At 38.4% G+C, this 14,581-nt stretch overlaps 1 pseudogene; it reads left to right on the top strand.

Moving 5' to 3' along the window:
• LOC148593139 (uncharacterized) overlaps positions 1 to 14,581 on the top strand; it is a 268,178-nt pseudogene that overhangs the window by 232,435 nt on the left and 21,162 nt on the right.

Raw genomic sequence — 14,581 nt, 5'->3', positions numbered from 1 at the left:
ACATTTCCTTGTGAGCTGTCGATTTTCTTATTAATTTTCTGTTAATCGATTAACATTAACCATGTTAAGATTTTAATTTATTTTTCTTGATGATGGTTTCTTACTTCTTCCATTTGTATATGTGTTTTTATACATAGATACACACAGACACACACACAATTTTTCTTCACTGCCTTCAAGTTTTTTTCTGCAACTTCTTTGTTTTTTAAATTCCTGTCTTGTTTGTGACTTACAGTAGAGTATCCGTAAAATATTTCTTATTACCATTGACCACAGTCAATTTTGATTCACTGATTTTTAGCAATATGAAATTGGCCCTTTTAAAATGCTCATAGATATACAAATGTAGACATGAATATTAATTCAAATTTTCTTCTGCTTGCGTATAAAGATATGGTAAAATTACAGCTCATTGCAGCTTAAAAATTGCTATTTTTACTTTCCGTGTACAGGCCTTGTTCATGTGTCAGTGTAAGGTCCAATCTAAATCCAGGCAATGTTTTCAGAGTTACAAAATTTAGATTTATAATTATCCTTATCCTCACTATTTCACTGAACTTGGAAGTAAAAGCTGGAAAAAATAAATGCAACATAGATTAATTCTGTTGAGATCAGGAGTGGGTATATTCCACTGCCTGCATTTAGACTTAATGACATTATCTATTTGTCTTTCAGATTGAAATATTCCATGACAACACAGCTTTCTAGCCCACACTTTAAGGACAGTTTCTTAGATTATCAGTGTGTCCATTAGTGTGATACAGGTCAGGCCTCACATAGTATATTGCCTTGTTTGTCCTTTAAAACATAGGATTTTTAATCATCAAAGACTTTTTTTTTCTAACTTGGAAACAGTTAATGCCATTTTTATCACAGAAAGAGACTCTCTCTCCCTCTGGGATTTTTGCCCACTCAGTTCTTCCTAATAGGTGTAGTCTCCCTAAACAGTTGAGCCTGAGTGTGAAGTGGAAAGTTACAGGTATGCCTGGGAGTAAGCCTTCCAAATTACAGGCTGAGGTCAGGCAAACTGTGAGCAGTATCCTAACAGTTCTTTCAAATGAGAGCAAACAAAGCTTCAGACCCTGTAAAATATTTAAAGCTGTGTGAAACTCAGCAGTTTTTGTTGGCAGGGGTTCCAACTTTGTTCTGTCTGCAGTTTGCATAAGGTTTGCATCCACTGAGAATTCAAATAAAAATGTAAGAGGAAACTCAACTAAAGCCATCATGTTTTTTGAGAGAAACCACAAAGCAAATATTCATATGACTTTCACTGAAAATTGCAGTTTGGCATAAAAGTTATTCATACCTTGGTCCATGCCTGCCAGAAGGTTTAGAGAATTGTGTTTTCCCTTTCACAGATACTAGGCCAAAATTCAAGCTTCAAGGAAACCAGATGAGTGGTATCAATTTAGAAAGATCTGACAGCTCTGAAAATACTCTTGCCTTTTCAGTTGAAAACTGGGACTGTATGGTCACTCCTACAGCACCGTTGTGGAGGTGCCTCAGTCCCAAAGCAGCTGTTAGGTTTATCTTTAGTAAACAAGAGTATGAAGTTGTTGGCTTCTCTGCTAAGAGTGAATTCATCTGGATGTGCAAAAGAGAAGGGAATACCAACTTCCTTTAACTCCTTTTACCTGTGTAATAGCTTTCAAAAGGGGCAGAAGATTAAGCTAAAGTCTGTGCCTTTAGATTTCAGTCCAGAAAGTTTTATTTGCTGTGGTGAACTGCAGTCTTGGAGAAGTGAATCTGGGAGAGATGACTGCAGCAATATCTGTGTTTGAAAATGCCATAATAATCCCTGTTGCCATCATGAAGATGTGTAGGAGCAAGCCAGCATAGGAGCCCTAACCTGCTTGATCTTCCTGTCAAAACTGCCACTGACTTCTGTGAGAGCATAATATATACTTAAAAATATATATATATAAACGTTATCTTGACATCTTTCAACCCACTTTTCCCCAGTCAGATTTTCTATATCATGCTCCTCTCCATGCACTTGGAGCATTTCACAGTCAGATCCAAATTCTACTGCCTGCAGCTCTAGGCTTCCTCTTCTCTCCTGTTTACCCAAAGCAGGACATTTTTTCAGGAATTGGAGCAGGAGTTTCTGAGTCGCCCTCATGCCTGTTTTTTAGTTTATTACCCATCTCCCCTGGGCTTTGCTATTATGCTGTTGTTATGACAGATTAAAAACAGCACCCGTGTGGCAGTGAAGGAAAATGTCCCTTGCAGAGCGGTGGGAAAATTGTTGCTTATTAAAAAAAGTTTTCAAGGATATGAGTAAAAAGTCCATGATTAAAACATTAAAACAGCTTTCCACTTAGAAATTAGTACATCCTCTCCTTCATGAAGGAAACCTGAATGGGATACAATTTATGCTGGCTTTATAATAGCTTAGATAAGTGTGCAAAAACAGGATATTCAATTCCTTATTGGAATGAAAAAGCTAACCAGTAAAACAACTATTCATGTTTTGACTACAACAAGTCTTATGTACTATAGTTTTGGCATCACTAAATATTAACTAATAAATTAATTGTTATAAATTTGGTGTAATAAATTAATAAACTTGGTGTAATTGATCACTGGACATGTTTGGCAGGATTTTAGAAGAAATAAGTATTAATCTGCAATAGTGGAGAAAAAAAATAACATATTTAAGTAAGATTGAGAAATGTGTGGAATCACTTATATAGAATTTGTATGCATACAAGAAATACACAGATCTTTCCCTTTGTGAAGGAAGTTGCCCTCCAGATCAAAAAGCCTTTCTTATTTCTTTTTTCCTGTTATTTTATACTTATAAGGTGTGGGATTTCTTGCATTTTTCCTGAAATATCTGCAACTTTTGTCTCAGTGTTGTGTTTTCCAGGCACAGCAGCCCTCACTCGAGTATGGCAATTCTTTATTTCCGCCATTCTTTATCTTCCATCAGGAGATTTTTTGTCACATTTAGGACACACTGCAGTATTAATTGGCTTTCTTTAAAAAGATAAATACTTAAGTAGTTGGTAGCATTCAAAAATATGTTTTGATTGGATTTAGAAGTGAAAAAATGTGATAGCACAGGTGAATCTGAATACTTGATCAAGTTTCTTGGTTCTTATCCTGCACTGTTCAATGCTGCTCAGAGTGACAGGCCCTGTCTACAGGCATGCCAGGAAACCTGCTTCGTGGCCCTTCAAAATCTGCAAAAAGTCTTAAGAGAATAAGGAATAAATACTAATGAAGTATATAGAAAAGCATTCTTCGTAAAACGACATGCCATTCCTCACCACCAAGTAAATACATGTATGACACCGTGGCTTGGTGAAGCCCATTAATACATCATCCATTCTGGAAATTCTGTCCATTAAAAAGGCCAGTTTGTGTCCCTGAACAGTTAAAAAACCTGTCAGTGACTCACTTCACTCATGCTACTCATGCCCAGTTTGCACTCCCCAACTAAGCTTGACTTTATCTCTAAATTTTGAGAGAGAGAGATTTGGAAGTCAGAGTAACTTCTGATCAGAAGAGCAGTGTGGAAACAGAGCTGTTCTTTAAAGGTGGAAGTCTACACTTGCCTAGCAGCTGGTTGTTTTGATCTTTAAGGACATTTTTGGACTTTAGTGGACAAAAAATATGGTTAGAGGAATCATGACAATCAGGTGGAGTAAGTCAGTTATAATAAGTTATAAACACTGTTCTGAATCCCATAATCAATAATTACTGGAATCTAATATTTTTAAGGCTGTAAGTCATTTATAAAGGAAAAGCTTACTATCTGATTGCTTTTTCATTGTTAAGTCTTTTTAAAAACAGACATCGTAATTACATAATATATTAAAATTATATATAGATCATTAAATTATATTGATATAGTTAATCTTTTACTGAAAGACACAAAAAATGAAAAAGTAATAGAAACATAATTTATAGACATATACTATGTAGTTCAATAAAATAAAACTCCTTGCAAGGGAATTCGAAAAGGCTCATGTTAACAAGTTACTAAGGCAAAGTAAGCACTGAACTACTAGTGATGTAATTTTAGAAAGTTCACTAAAATAAGATTTAAGCAATCGCCACACAAAACAAAACCAACAACAGCCAAAAAAAAAAAAAAAGACAAACATCCTAAAACTCTCTTTCTGTAGTATTCACATCATATTCAGGTAAAATGGCCTGTTGCTCAGTGTCCAACATTTCAGAATGTGAGCCTGGAAATCTCAGCTCAGTTAGGAGGTAGGTAGTTAAAAACTGATTCTGATGCAGGGTTTGCTTCACTCTTTCTTTTTGCTGCTCATTACTTTGCAATTATTTATTTTAGTTTCTTCCTTGTTTAAGACAAGTAATGGCTCATGTTTTGTTGTTTCTTTCATTTTCAGATCTGTTCATTAAGAAACAGATCTATAATAAATAAAAAGCCTTCAAAGAGTGTAAAAGTAAAAACATAGACCAGAAAATCAGAGTTTAATGTATTTAGAAAATAATTATTAGTGTGTATTACTACGTTGGAATTTTCAACATGCATGAATTTTGCTGAATATTGTAGTAAACCAGGAGTTTGAATTTAAGGTGGATAAATAGCTATGACCACTATTTTTAAGGGAAATTTTACTAGCAAGATGTAATAATACCTGTGAAGCATGAAAATATGAAAATTTAGATTAATCAATAAAATTCCAAACCTTTACTGTCTTTCCTGTGTGCTCCTGTGTGCTGCAGCAGAGAATAAATTTGGTTTGATAGAAACAAACTCAGGCTCTCATAGCAATTTTATTTAATCAATTAGAGATGTTAACTTTTTTTTTTTAGTTACTACTTTTATACTGTAATAACAGTATTGTAAATAATATTGTAAAAACAAATAACAGGCAATATAGCCTGCTATACCTTGGTCACTAATGTCAGCAGAAAATTAGAGATTCCAGAGCCACCTTTAAAGGTGGACTCTAGAAGATCAAACTGTTGGGGAAAGAGGATGTTTTAATGTGAGTTACTTTCTATCATTCTAAATTTTGGATTCGCCACCCCGCTACACGGTTTTCTAGGTTTTTGTGCAATTTAACTGCTGTCCATTTATGCAAATACAGTCTATGGATATGTTAAACCTTCAGAGCCCATGCAAAATGATATGTAATATAAACTGCTAGGTACTGAATGAGAATGCAGGGCTTTCTCGCTTTATGAGCAATGAGAATGCTTGTAAGATTATAAAATATCTGGCTTCTGAACTGCAATAGGTTAGTATTGTAGACTATGTCCATCTTTCATTTCTATGATCTGTATTCAAAAGGTATTTCATGAAGGCATTGACAAATCTTTTCTAGAGCTATGAGTTTTATAATGCTAATATATCATGTAAAGTTACATATTTGAGGTGAGAAGGGGAGTAAGCACAAATATTACTCCAGTAAGAAGCCTCATGCTGTTCTTTTTGGTGTGAGAAGGGTTCCTGATCTTGCAAACTCTGAACCTGATGGGAAAAAAAAAAACAGTGCCAATAAAAAAGAAAAATCGTTTCATTCCACAATGAGATTATAGCTTTTATTGGTAGCATTGACACTTTTTTAAATAACATATCAGACTACATTTTGGCATTACGCTATGTGTATAAAATACACTCGTCAACTTTATGTTTGGCTGCATGGCAGATGTTCAAATTATTCTGCACTTGCCTGGGAAAAAACTTCATAACGTTAATAGGAAGCCAAAATATGCATGGAGACAAGTAAATTGCCAATTGTAACATTTTTTGCCAGCAGCTTCCTTAGTCAAGCAAATCAAGTGCCATTCTATCAGCACTAAAATCAGACAGCTCGGGACTCTGCTGCCATTTTAAAATTTTCCTGAGCAAAGACAGCGTAGTGGAAAATCCCCAGCTGAGAGGTGGGGATAGAGAAAAGTAATCATTTACCTGTCACCATGCGGGCCTGGAACGGCATCAGCCTCCTGCACTCGCCTGCCTCCTGCTACAGTGTTGAAGTATGGGCAGAGATCAGAAATATCTGAACTGACAGATGCGAATTTAGTCTCTTTTCACAAAATGTTGTGGCTGCAGCACACCGCGTTGTCGTGGCCCTGAACAGGCAGGGTTTTGGTTGTCCTTCTGTCTGCAAGGAGGGGGTCCTTGAGATTATTGCTCGTTCCCCTTTCCTTCCCTCTGCTGGGCAGTCTTTAGGCACTCTGAGGCACAGCTGAGCCATACAGAGAAAAAGCTTTTGCCAGACATCCCAGTGTAAGCTGAGGAAATGTATCATCGTTGTTGCACATTGCTGTAACAAGGGAGGCCCAAATACATAAAGACCGTGTTGTACTCGGCTGTTTGCTGCACTGAAGCCAAGGGGTTTCCACCAAGCAGGGCTCTGTTTCCCCATCTAGCCCAGTGTGTCCTTTCCCTGATACGTCGCTCTGTGTGCAGACTGGTACCTCAGCCTGTTCCCAGAGGGGTAGGATCTCACCTGGTGGGATATGGCAGGTCTATAGTCTCTATGTTCTGCTAAAATTACAAGACTGTTAAACAAAAGGGGATCCTTAAGAAAGAATTTTCATATGATTGTAGTCTCCATTATTTTCAGAATTAATCCCAGAAATCTATTTTCTTCAGTGATGTCTTACTAAGTTTATCTTTGCTGCGGAATTGATTAGAGTCGTAATACCACTGCTGACCTTGAATCCATTCCCCCCACTGAGCAATCCTACCTTTTCTTTCACTGAGCAATGAAACATTTAAGCCAAGGGGCTCAACAGCTCTTTTACGAACAGTTTGGTCACCATGGAGCAGGAACAGGCCAGGCTGAAGATGAAGCTGGTTCTGTCAACTGTCTCTGAGTAGAGCCCCAAAGCAGATGAGTTGAAGCCTCAAGAGTTTCTCTTTACCCTAGTGATGATAAAAGTGTAGTTAAGTAGATAATGTAGGCAACTGTACTAGATACATAATTGTTATGTTACTGATGTTATATGAGATTTAATTTCTCAGGGGGCTAAGAAAGGAATAGAAAAAATTGTATTTATTTTAAATAATTGGCCTATTCAATTGAGTCACATGAATCTTAGAACATAATCTCATTTCTTTAATCACCATTAATAAGACAGATACAGTGATTCACTTTTTCAAAATATGGCCCCTATTAGCTGCATGAATTTGCACACATGATTGCTATCCTTCTGAACACATTAAAAAAGCAAAGAGCTGAAGGGATTATGCTTTTAGTTTGGGTGGCTTTTCAGTTTGGACTTACATAGGTACAGATAGAATAAAACCATTTGAAAGTCAAAGTAAACTGGTAGCGAGCAGGTACTTTGCAGATAAACTTATCCCACTACCTGTTACACAGGTGCACGGTGGAAGAAAAGAAAAATTATCAGTAAGTCTGACTTGGTATCAGGAGTCATTGTTAGCCACGTGCAAGCGACTTTTTCGTGACACATTCTGCACGTGATATTTTCTTCCTCACTTCCCTGCATCTCAGTCAATTTAGTCTTTCCAATGGGCATGTCTGTTTAGTTAATGGCAAAGTGTAAATAAATGAGCACAAAAGAGACTGCACTTCTTTCCCTTTTTGTGCCAAAGGCTGCACAGTAGGTGGAATATGTAGTCAGTGAGTGAAATCTGTTGCTTTGTACCAAGCAAAAGTTTCCCAAGCTCCTTGGCACAACCCACAAATTACTGATTAATTATTCAGAGAAACATTTGTATAGAAAACAAAACCTCTTTAGAAGGGCCTCGCCAGCTGGGCAGTGCACACTAGGATGACTTTGCTTTGAGACAACTGTCTCTGCTAGAACCCTGAGGGTTTTCTGTATCGTCTACAAATACCTAATTTGATATTGGTGTGAGAAACATGTCTAAAGCAGGTTGGGGTGTATTAGAACCATCACTGCACATGACAAGCTCAGTGACAGAAATAATAAAATAGTTACAGAAGTATTAATAGATTTTTATTGCTTTTAGCTTCTAGGCAGAACAAATAGTTTAAGCCTTGATCAAGACACTATTGGATTTTTTTGTGACCTGTATTCTCGCAATCACATTATAAGCATTATGATTCTGTGAAGCTAACAAAGACTTTTCAGACTTTTCTAGCATGGCAGCTTCACTATGAAATCATGCAAAGAAGTTACATTAGCAAAAAAATGCATTTTAAGCTATATATTGCCATTCTAAATACGTGACTTTTGAAGTATTTTGTGTGTCCTCTCAGTTTACTTCCCTGGTGCAGAAACCTCCATGGAAACATTCTAGGTAACTGAAGATAGCACTGCCAGATCTAGACACTTAGTCATGGCCCTTGTCCACTTAGCTCTCAATAGAGATGAACATTTTGGTGGACATAAAAAAAGTGCTAGAGCAAATTGCATTTTTCCAAAGAAGCAGAGTGATAAGACAGTGCTTACAATTTGGTGATGACGGTGGGCAGTGGACAAGATGATTGGATTTCCGAAGAGAGTGCCAGGCACACAGCACCCATCATGACGGTACGGCACTCAGGTTGACACTCTGATGGGTAAAACATGTGTTAGACATGAATAAAATAGGTCAGATTAGCTAAAAGTAGGGCTGTTGTTTAAACTTTTATTTAGGAATACTATTAACGAGCTCAAACTCCTGCTTAGAAAAAGAGCAGAGTTTACTCAGATAAACATAGGTTTGTAACTGTGAATTTATAAAGTTGAATATTTACTTAGATGCTATAATAATATATACCAGACATTTATATTATATGATGACTTCAATAATAAGCTTGAACAAATGAATCTGACCTCCATAGTGAGGAGGTCAAGCAATCAGCTAATCAATATAGATATCACATTGCTCCTGTAACCTGCTCAGCAATTCTCAGTCAGATATTGCTGGATGATATAGCTATAGACTGACTATTGCCTAGTATCAACACAGTCAGAAACACTTGTTCAAGCTAACAACTCTCCCAAATGTAACACTCTTTTTACTACCCTGAATTACTGACCTCGTATAAACAGACACGTTTCATGTCTCAAAGTGTTAGGTAAGTGTGATTGCTCTTTAGAGCCTCTATAATAAAACGAATTTAAACACTAGAAGTATTTATATAAAATTTCTTCTATTAAAAAAAAACTCTCTTTCATGTTGCAGAGTTTCCTCTGGGCCTTGCAGATGAGGTTTTGTGTTTGACAGTGCTGTATCTTCTGAGGAGCTTCTGTCTGTATAAGCAGGTGAGTGATACTTCAAGCTTAGTATATATTTACGACACGGGAAAGAATATATACTTTCTGATTAACCTCTGGAAAGCATAATACTGAACACCTATTTACAACCACTAGATTAAGAAGTAATGTCCAAATGTCAAAAGTTTGCTGCCTGGACAGGGAAGAGTATTCTGGACAGGAAAAAATATACTGTGTGTTCAGCAGCTTGGCCACCAAAACAGCTCGGGTAAGTGGGAGATCCCTTCAGTTCAGTAAAGACCATCCAGCAATCGTTAGAAAGCAACTTCTGTCTGTTCTCTTTGCTTGTTTGCTCACTCTTTGTTAAGAAACTAGATGTGTGTATGTGTTTGCACAACACCCACTCTCACAGGGCTTGGACCCTGAATCAGTCCAAGGGGTGTCGTTCGTGCTGCACCTTATTTTCAATCATCACATGAATCTAGATTATTCAGTATTTGAGGCAGTATGAATAATTCGTTTTCCCTAGTAATGTATATTCTGCTGTAACTTAACTGGACCAAAACTCATATATATACATTTTGCTTATGTGCCTTTCATTTGAGAGCCCAAAGAAATATTAAAGAATGGTATTACAGATACATGGGGCTGGGCTGTTATGTTAGGAAAGAGTCCTAAATCCTAAATTCATCCCAAATTCAAGTAAGATTTTCAAGAAGCAGAAGAAAGTAAATCTGGCAGCAGACTTACTCTGTCATTTAAGCATTTATATCTGAAAAGTCAGCAGTAGCCCAGAAGGAAATGTAATGAAAAAGGAGCACATTGAAGTCCTCACCCTGGCTCTGTTTCTGACTGGGATTCTCTATAATACATGCAGGAGTGTTGAAACATCTAACTATTCTAAAGCCCAAGGCAGCCCTGGCCATGATAGTCTGGTACCCAGGCAGCTCTCCGTTTGCCACTGCTGTGAGAGACGCAGGTCATGGCTCTGGAGGTGGCTGCTTGTTGGCCTGTTTGTAGGGAGAGCCCTTGGCGAGGTCCTCGCTGCTGCTGCTGCTCGCTGCTATGGTCAGTAGCGGAGAGGGCTGGAGCCCACCCTTGTGCCAGGGGACTTTCCGGGGATGCCGGTATTGCTTGGCAGGGATATGAAGCTGTGGAAGCCATGCCATGATGTTTCCACACTGGTAGTTTAGGAAAAAATGTAATTTCATATTAAATTGCATAGATGCAAAAGTTACTCATTAATAATTTCAAGAAATTACATTCTAATATCTACATGGCCCTATCAGTTATGCATGTTAACATAAAATACGTTATTCCCTTAAAACATATACATGAGATCTAAAGGTCCTATATGTGTATGTATTTTATTATGATAAGTATAATTTCATGTCCAATTCCTAAAAGTAAAATGCAAGTGAAATATAAAGCAAGTTACCATAAAGTCAAATATGTCTATCTGAATTCAGTCATAACCTGCTATTGAGAAGAATAAAATTCAGAAAGTTCACAGCTTGATTTAGCAATGAATATCAATGCCTGCAGGGCCTACTTCAGTTTTTAGTTTATCAGATCACTGAAAACACAGAGACTCAACAGTAGATACAGTAGTTAAATATTTCTGCAAAGAGCTGAGGTTAAGGGGCTTGGAATGTAAGGCTAGGATTTCAAAGGAGCCTTGAAGAGTTAAATGCTCATCACCCCATGGATTTCAAAGTGCCTTAAATCCCTTAAGAATTGCTAAAGGGAAAGTGAGTATGTCTGGAAAAGCAGAAACAGAAGCCTCTTTGTTACATTAAGATCTGGGCAAATTTGCAAACACAAAACATTTATCATTCACCAGCACAGAGAGTTTCCTGTTAAAACTGCAAGAGTAGTGGTAGAGTACTAAAACAATTAGATTAATTAATATAGTTCTTTAATGTTTTACTGGGAAATGTTGTCCTGGCTACCTTCAAAACAAATGCACAACACTCCATAAAAATCAAAAAAACCTCTCTCCTGACCTTTCAGCAATAAGGCCAACACAGAATATAAAGTACAAAAAAAAACACATAAAAAAGGCATAAATATTTTTTTCTTTGCTTATCAAAACTCTTCAAATTTGAATAAATTACTTCCAAGAACAGCCAAGCCAACCAAAACTTTTATCCAAAAAATTGATAGAGTTTTTCTAGCCTTTTGTTCCTTCTGCTGCAGTTCTGCTTCAGCTGGGTCACAAGGCAGGACCTCCAGGGCCCTCCGTGAGCGGCTCTCTGCTCCATGTGCCCTGCAAACCTGCAGGCTGCTTCCTTTCATAGAATCATAGAATTGTTAAGGTTAGAAGGGACCTCTAGAGGTCATCCAGTCCAAGCCCCCTGCACACGCAGGGTCACCTAGAGCACGTGGCACAGGACTGCGTCCAAGCGGGTTTGGAAGATCTCCAGAGAAGGAGACTCCACAACTTCTCTGGGCAGCCTGTTCCAGTGCTCTGTCACCCTCACTGTTAAAAAAATTTTCCTTAAGTTCCTATGGAACTTTTGGTGCTTCAGTTTGTGGCCTCTAGTTCTGTCGGTGGCCACCACTGAAAAGAGGCCAGCACCATCCTCCTCACTGCCTCCCTTGAGGTACTTATAGACACTGATCAGGTCCCCTCTCAGCCTTCTCTTCTCCAGGCTGAACAGGCCCAGCTCCCTCAGTCTCTCCTCATAGGGCAGATGTTCCAGGCCCCTGATCATCCTTGTAGCCCTGCGCTGGACTCTCTCCAGCAGCTCCACATCCCTCTTGTACTGTGGAGCCTAGAACTGGACACAATACTCCACATGTGGCCTCACCAGGGCTGAGTAGAGGGGCAGGATCACCTCCCTCGACCTGCTGGAGACCCTCTTCTTAATGCACCCCAGGATCCCATTGGTACACTTCTTTCTCTTTTGATCTGCAGAAGCACGAAAATAGCTTTATAGCTAAAAATCAAATATTAAAGTACATAGAGTGTATTGGTCTTTAAAATCTCAAAATATTTGGAGAGTCACTGTTTTTTAGGCCGTGGAATTAGGCAACATGACTTTGAGTCTTCTTGTCTAACACCAGTGGCCAAAAGGGCCAAAAGGGTCATGCTTGTTTAATGCCTGTCCATGATATTACCAATTCTTCATGATTTCTTTCATGTTACTGGCTGTCCAGGTCTTTGTGCTAAGAGAAAAAATAATATATCATTTATATTTATAAGCTGTATCTTTTTAATGGAAGGAGGATAGTGGTTAATGAGATTATAACATGGGTGAAATAGGCAATCCTGAATGAGAATGCTTTTGAATGAAAGAGAATTCTCCTCTTGCTCTGGAAGTATTTTGAGTTATTAATACTGCTAGAAATGGAAACACAGAATATAGGTTTTATCTGTGTCTCTGTGAATTACAGGTGTCATCTGTAGACATTCCCAAGCAAATTCTGAGCAAGCCCACATTTGTAATACAAGTAGTTTAGCTGTAGCATAGATTTTCACCATCATGGCCATCTCACTGGGATGTATTGGCACAGAACTGCAATGTACACGTGTAGACTCTCTCAAAACAGCCTTGCAAACAGAGTGGTGGACTACTCTTGAATTTTGCAGTGGCAGGGGAAATCAGGATTCCTAAAGCAGTAACAAGAGTGAACTTTTTCTACCTGTAAAACCATGAACACAAAATATGATGTTGCTGGAAAGTTGAGTTGATTGATAGAGAAGGAAAAGGGATGTTCTCCGTCCATAGGTGTGAAAGTCACTTCATGCCCATGTAGATGTGCCACAAAGAATACTTGGTACAGAGGAAACTGTTGGAATACAAGTGATTAACAACTAACTAGAAAGAGAATACAATTAAGGTTTATAACAACCTAAAGAAATGATGATTTGGATGATTCCATATGTGTATTATAAACCATCATACTTCCACCATGCAGCTTGTTTTGTTTCAATACCTTTGACTTGGCTCACGTTACCCTTGGTCAGCGTTCCTGTGACTCCCATCATATGTTTGCCAGCTTTGGACTAAATACTATGAGAGCCTGTGAGGTTCTGAAACTCCATTTTCCCTGTTACTCATTACAGTACCTTCTTGAGTGCTCTACAGATAAGTATTTTCACAGGCTCCCCCTTGGAGAACACACTGCTGGGTAGCATGTTTGATACTAAATCCATGCAGCCTTCCAGACTTACAGGTGTGGCTTTTCTATAGCAGAGCTGTGAACAGACAGCACATGTTCATAGCAAGTGCATATGCCTACACTGAGCTCCTAAAATACTCAGCTTGGGTTAGTAACACATCTGTGTCCAGATGTGAAATGAATTAGTTGAGCTGACTTGCTTTGAAGTGTTGCGGCCTTTATGTTGTGGGGAGGTCTCTGTCTCTAGGAAGGAACGGTGGAAAGGACAGCAGAAGCAGGATCAGGCTGATATTCTGCTGTCAGTGAGGAATCAGAGCTGCTAGCCACAAAAGAGTAGGACACCTGTCTAAGAGACATGATAAAAAGATAAAATTTATATACACCACGGAGGTGGAAAGGTGCTTCTCTGTGCTCTTCTGGGGCTTTTGAATGTACTGTTTTCAAAGGGCTGTATATGACTGCCAGCTAAAACTCTGGGAATCCAGAATTCCCAGTGATTTCTGCAGGAGTGTTGCAGTTGATGGAATGCACATTCAGGGACTTTACGCGGCCTTGTTCCCCGTTGCATTCAAAGTAGACTAGAGCAGAGAATAGGTCCTTAATAGCTGGATTTCTTTCTATTCATGTCCCTGAACCACCTGCTTTTCTGGTAAAGCTCTAGTTCTGATTCATTTGTCATGGATCATATTTCTTTTTCCTCAAAAAGTCTTCATCTATTTCAATGCCCTCTTCCCCTGCCTTTTGATAAGTGGAACCCTTCTGAGCAGGAATATGTTTATGCAGATGTTTATGTAGATGCTGTTATCAGCTGTTCTGTCTCCTCCACTTCCTCGCAACCCTTTTATCCTTTTACCCAGTTATTATCAGACAGTGCTCAGGTTTCTAATAAAGGTCATCTGTTAAAGCCAGAAATTAAAATAGTAGCAATTCATAGCACCACAGAATCCACCATAGTTTGATATGAAGCAGAAGTACTTTCTTAATGAGGAAGGGCACTGTATGACTAACATGTTACAGTTCCTAACATCCCACAGGGAGATCGCATGGCTTTGCAAATCAAAAGAAATGTAGTCTTTTATAGGATGCTTCACACAAGTCAAAATGCAGTACTATAAAGAAACCAGATCCTGTCCCGAGGCTGTTATTTTTAGACACATATGAGATCAATAGTTTGTTATTCTGTTCATGAAAGCAGCTTGACTGAACTTCAGAGGAGGTTACAGTGTCACAACATCTCAGATGGGAGGTTTCATTCCCCCTCTTGTAAATTCATGCATGGTTTATGCCTTGGGTCATGGGAAGTTATCCCTTCCTCACTGATCAG

The sequence above is a fragment of the Tinamus guttatus genome, unplaced genomic scaffold, assembly GCF_059628265.1.
Source record: "Tinamus guttatus ecotype Peru unplaced genomic scaffold, ASM5962826v1 Tinamus_guttatus_pri_ptg000455l, whole genome shotgun sequence".
NCBI lineage: Eukaryota > Metazoa > Chordata > Aves > Tinamiformes > Tinamidae > Tinamus > Tinamus guttatus.
Note: the sequence above shows the minus strand (reverse complement) of the source record. Positions and strands in the feature narration are given on the sequence as shown.